The following is a 5483-nucleotide window of genomic DNA, read 5'->3' on the forward strand; positions in this document are numbered from 1 at the left end:
TCTTCCCTTTACCTTCTTCCCCATCCTGACTGGATACCATAGTCCATTATTTTAACTACACTGCTGTCTGTATCTCTAGAATCCTTAACCCATTGTCTTTTTGTCTCATCTACCTGGTAAAATTCCAACACTGGATCAATACAGTCAGGTACTTTCTTCATAATGGCACATTAATTGGTGAACTGTTAGAAACACACACACACACACACACACACACACACACACACACACACACACACACACACAACTTCATGGACTGTTGCCACCAAAATTCATGTTTCCTAATGTCCCTTAGTCATCAATGCTGCCAGCATTTCTTCTGGTGCCCCTGTTTAGCTTCCCTCTATTTCCCGTGGTGCCTATTTCAAATCTTCTTCACTAGCTTCTGACTTCTGTTGGCCCCACCCTCACTTCCACATTCTCATTTTTGGCAGATGAGTTTGCTTCTAGCTTCATAGGAAAAGAGAAAGAAAAAATAAAAAGGGGGGCACCTGGGTGGCTCAGTTGGTTAAGTGCCAACTCTTGGCATCAGCTCAGGACATGATGTCACAGTTTGTCAGTTTGACCCCATGTCAGTCTCTGCCCTGACAGCGTGGAGCCTGCTTGGGATTCTCTCTCTCCCTCTCTCTGTCTCTCTCCGACTTGTGTGCATGCGCACGTGTTCTCTTTCAAAATAAACTTTAAAAAAAGAAAAGGAACTCTCTTACCTTTCTTTCCCAAGCCAGCAAACCATTATTTCCTCTTTATCTCCTGTTGTATCAGAAGAGATACACTTTTTACTTGAGAACTACCCTGTTCATGGTGCTTTGAGTCTCATCCTTTCATATGAAGCTGCTCTTCAGATGACTAGTCTCTCCTATATCTTCAGTCTCCCACCTGCTCACCTAGTTATCATCACTTCTTCTGTCTCTATGCCTCCTCAACCCCACATTCCTCTCTAACTGTGGCTCTGTCACTCTTCTTTGCCCCACCAGAATTCTCCGGAGAGTTGCGTGTCCTCATTCTATGTTGTATTCACTTCCTCATCCACACCTTCTGTCATCCCCCTTTCACTCCTACCGCCTTGTGAATCTGCTCTTTCACAAAGTTGTTCATCCAAAAGACATTTGTAAGCCCTCCCCTTCCTTGTCTTCTCTGCAGCACTGACAATGCTGCTTTCTCCTTCTTTTCTGACACTGTGCCCTCTTGTACTGCAACTTGCTTCACCCTCAGGTGTGGGAACCCTTTAACATGCCAACAAAATCCTCATCCGTACATCCACACTTAAGCTTCCTTTTCCCCTTCTGGTGTAAGAGAAGAGGTGATCTCTTCTTCCTGAGGCCGATCCCGTCACCTACAAGTCTGAATCCGCTCAGCCAGAAACCCAGGCATCTTGACTCCTTCTCTCTTACTCTTGACATAATTGGGCATCATGTCCTACTAATTCTGCCCCTTTCCATCTCTTGAATCTGCCCAATATCCTCATCTTCACTTTAAGAATCTTGGATCAGTTTACCACTATCAAGTCCATATTGTTACTTCAAGAGCCTTCAGAGAGGCCAATTTACTGCTAAGCTAATGACGCTTCAACATCGGGGTTTTGTTCTATCACAGGCTTTGTAAATGCCCTGGTCTTGGAATATTGTATTCGTTGTCTTAAAGAGAACTTCCAAATTGCTTCAGCTTTAGTACTTACCACCCTTGGGTCTGCCCCCCAGACCGAAATACTCTGTTGTCCCTGGTATTATGCTCAGCTAAACCATTCTCCACACAGCCAACAGTCTGTTTGCAAATGAAGATGATACTATGCCACTTTTCTTGCTTGATAACCTTCCAATGGTTTCCTATTGCTTTTAGGTTTTATGAAAAAATTCCTAAATACATCTTTTAGGTCCATTCTAACCTGACCTCTACTTTTCTCTCTGGTATCCCTTTTGATTCCACATTTTACATGTTTTCAGGCATTCTCTCAGCTACAGTGTGGGAAGCAGGGCGGCTTCTATCTTTCCTTGAAGATGAGAAAAATAAAGCTCAGAGAGGATAAACAATCTTCCCAGGTCTATGGAACAAATGACTTACGTGGCTGAGATTTGGGCTGAGTTCTTCAGATTCCATTTGCAACTTAGTTTTCCATTACAACATGTGGTTTCTATGTACAAGTGTGCCCCTTCTGGGTCTATGCTGAAAACAGAAAAGTCTTTGTAACTTCTGGGTCACTTATTAGTTGGTAAGATTTTCAAATTTGATTTATATGTAAACAGAATCAACTGTTTTAATGTGCGAAAACTAATTTTCTAATTATATTTTAGTTCCTACAGTAGTCTAAATTTTCATATTAACTCTTTGCAGGCTATCACGTTTTAGTGCATGTGTTTCCCAAAGAGACACATTTATGAAGGGGGTGGTTCAAGCAGGGATGCTTCCAATTCTGTGTGAGATCTTCTCATCCTAATTTCAGAATAGTTTACTGACTGGAATGGTCTCAAGCTTGCCTGGACTTTAGCTAGGTTTCTTGCTGATTTCTCTTCTCTTAGAGCATTTGCTTAAAAAACAAAAACAAAAACAAAAAACCTTGCAATTGTAAATTCTTTCTCTGCCCTTTGAGATGTAAATCTCCCAGAAATATAATAATTCAGTATCTTGAATAATGTCTCCCTTGCCATTTTTAACAAGTCTCCTGTATTGTAGTGTCCACTGTTTTCTCTTTTGTAGTGTCCACTGTTAAGAACATTTCTAAAATATGGAGAAATATATCTGTAGGCACAACACATACTGATCTTGGCCCTTTTCATTGAATCTCACTTGCCAAAAAGATTTTATACTAGGTATTTGCTACCTGCACACAAAAAATAATTGATGTATATTTCTCAAAGATCACTCACACTATTCCAGAGTGCATTGATTTGTTTAGACCTCCCCATCCCCCCTTAAACAGATTCTGACATGGGGTGTCACTTTGGCTCACACACCTTTCTTTTCTTCTTTGTAGTATATTTTCTTGGCAATGTTTTTCTTAATATAAGAGCAGACAGCATTGTTTTCCTTGCCGATAGTGCCTTGAGTTATTTTATGACATAGTTTCATTTGTCTCCATAGAAGCAGGAGAATATTGAGAAGGCTGGAATATAAGGAGAGGCCGTTCAGCCCACCAGGCTCTTTTCCTTCTAATGCACCCTGGAGAACATTTAATTGCTTCTTGAATGACCCCCAAGGTCTTCCTAGAATGAGCTTGTTGTCTTCTTTGTGGAGGAGACCATCCCCATTTCATTCGAACTCATTGTGACTTAATTATAGGATACATATAATAAATTGGAGGCAATCAGTAATCCTTAATCAAACAGGGTAAATTTGTTTCACATGCAAGACACAATGGGCCCTTGTGAAATAGATGGCACACTTTCATTTACTGAACGATACCCAGATTAATTAACTCACCTGATAGCTGTGGTTCCAATTTCCCAACTGCAACTCAAGTCTATCTTATGCTTGCCCTTCTTTCTTCTCTTACTTGTTATCATTCCATGAAACTGCTCCTTAATAGACGTTCAGATTCAAAGATTATCATTTCTGTGTACATATATTATTTAGTCATTATATACAATAAAGCATATGTTTATGAACAGTATAAAGCATACATGTACATATGGAACATCTACATATATCTACATGCATGCATGTACATGTGAGTGCACATACATGCAAACAAACACCATTCAGTGGAGGAAATACTAAAATTTCTTTTGATATGGCATTTCTTTAATTACAATTCTATTACAAATCTGAGTTCACTGGGTCTATATACAGAATTTTACAGTAATTTCCTCAAGCCTCCAGCAGTGCCTAATCACTTTCTAGAGCAGAGATTTGAGCTGTTTGGTGTCTGCTGGCTGTTTTCTCTGAAAATTACCGTAAGAGATTTAATTGATTTATATTTCATTTATCTTATAAAAAGTTGAGGTTTTTATTAAATTTAAGTGTCTGTTTAGTGCCTCTCATTGTGTACCCTGATTACTTTTGGTGACTCAGTGTAACATTTAATAACTATTAGTTTTCTTTTGGAGAGTTCTTAACCAGGAAACAAGAGTTCTTACAGCTACATAGATAATTAACTTGAAGCTTGTCTGTCTCCTGAGAGACATCAAATATGTAAATGAGGAACTTAAGCCTTAACAAGACATGGTAAGGAAATCACTAAAACTTTTATCACATGAAAGCTAAAATCCGCAGTTAAAAAATATACCAATATGCTTTGAAGAACTAATATATGCTTCTTGCTTAGGATTTGTGAAATTTATGGGCTTTAAATTCTTTTTCAAAGCTGCAGGAGCTAGTCAGATCTGTTAACAAAAAAACCCAAAGAAGATAATACGAAAACAAGGCCAGGAACCACATTTAAATGTTCCACAATGCCCACCGTATTACTGTAGCTCAACAAATATTTAATAAACTTACACCAAGTTTTTCTCTTTTATTTTACAAAATCCCCATCTGCAATATCTAACATTGTTCCAATCTTTTCATCATAATGCCTTTCAGAGCAAACCAATACATGATATCTTTGAACGGTTTTTATTGCTAAAGACTTAAAAAAGAAGGAACAGCCATTCACATTTTATTTTTAAGCTGATTAACCAATTCCCTTCATTTTTCTGTGCATGCCTATATTAAAATATTTTTAATGTTTATTTATTTTTGAGAGACAGAGTGTGAGTGGGGGAGGGGCAGAGAAGGAGAGGGACACACACAATCTGAGGCAGGCTCCAGACTCTGAGGTGTTACCACAGAGCCCGACATGGGGCTCAAACTCATGAACCGCGAGATCATGACCTGAGCCAAATTGGATGCTTAACCGACTGAGCCACTCAGGTGTCTCTGTACATGCTTGTATTATATAAGGTATCTAAAGAAAAATATGGAGGAAAAGACCCCCTTTAAGTTTCTATGCTTGTTTTAATATGAAAACAGTTTATCATTTAAAAAACTTTTAGTTACTGGGGTAACATATTTTTGTCATAATTGATAGATTATGTTTTCTTTTCTTTTTTACTTTTGAGAGAGAGAGAGAGAGAGAGAGAGAGAGGAAGAGGAAGAGAGAGTGAGTGGGGGAGGGGTAGACAGAGAGGGAAAGAATCCCAAGCAGGCTCCATCCTGTTCACACAGAGCAATGTGGGGCTCTATCTCATGAAACATGATATCATGACCTGAGCTGAAATCAAGAGATGGACACTTAACCGACTGAGCCACCCTGGTGCCCCAATGGGTTATGTTTTCTTGAGACATATGCAACTAGTGAATGGAATGGTGAAATTGAGACACTATTTGCAAATTCACAACAGAATGGTTTGCTTGAAAAGTCAATCGGTGTTTTGATGTTTTTGAAAAGGCAAATCATTTGAAGCTTGTAAGACAATTTACCTGGCTCTCAGTGGGTTATGTACTTTTTGTGGAATGCACTTCTAAAATTTTTTTTTAACGTTTATTTATTTTTGAGACAGAGAGACACA

General features: G+C 38.8%; 1 long non-coding RNA gene across 1 annotated transcript; it reads right to left on the reverse strand.

Annotated features, from left to right (window-relative positions):
• Positions 1 to 617: 617 nt before the first annotated feature.
• On the reverse strand, positions 618 to 3513 carry LOC123381282. The gene is made up of 3 exons (XR_006588120.1): positions 3415 to 3513; positions 2059 to 2160; positions 618 to 750 (listed from the first exon to the last, which is right to left on the reverse strand). It is a non-coding gene; the product is annotated as an uncharacterized LOC123381282 (long non-coding RNA).
• Between the last annotated feature and the right edge of the window lie 1970 nt (positions 3514 to 5483).

This window comes from Felis catus, chromosome A2, assembly GCF_018350175.1.
Source record: "Felis catus isolate Fca126 chromosome A2, F.catus_Fca126_mat1.0, whole genome shotgun sequence".
In the NCBI taxonomy this organism is placed as follows: Eukaryota; Metazoa; Chordata; class Mammalia; order Carnivora; family Felidae; genus Felis; species Felis catus.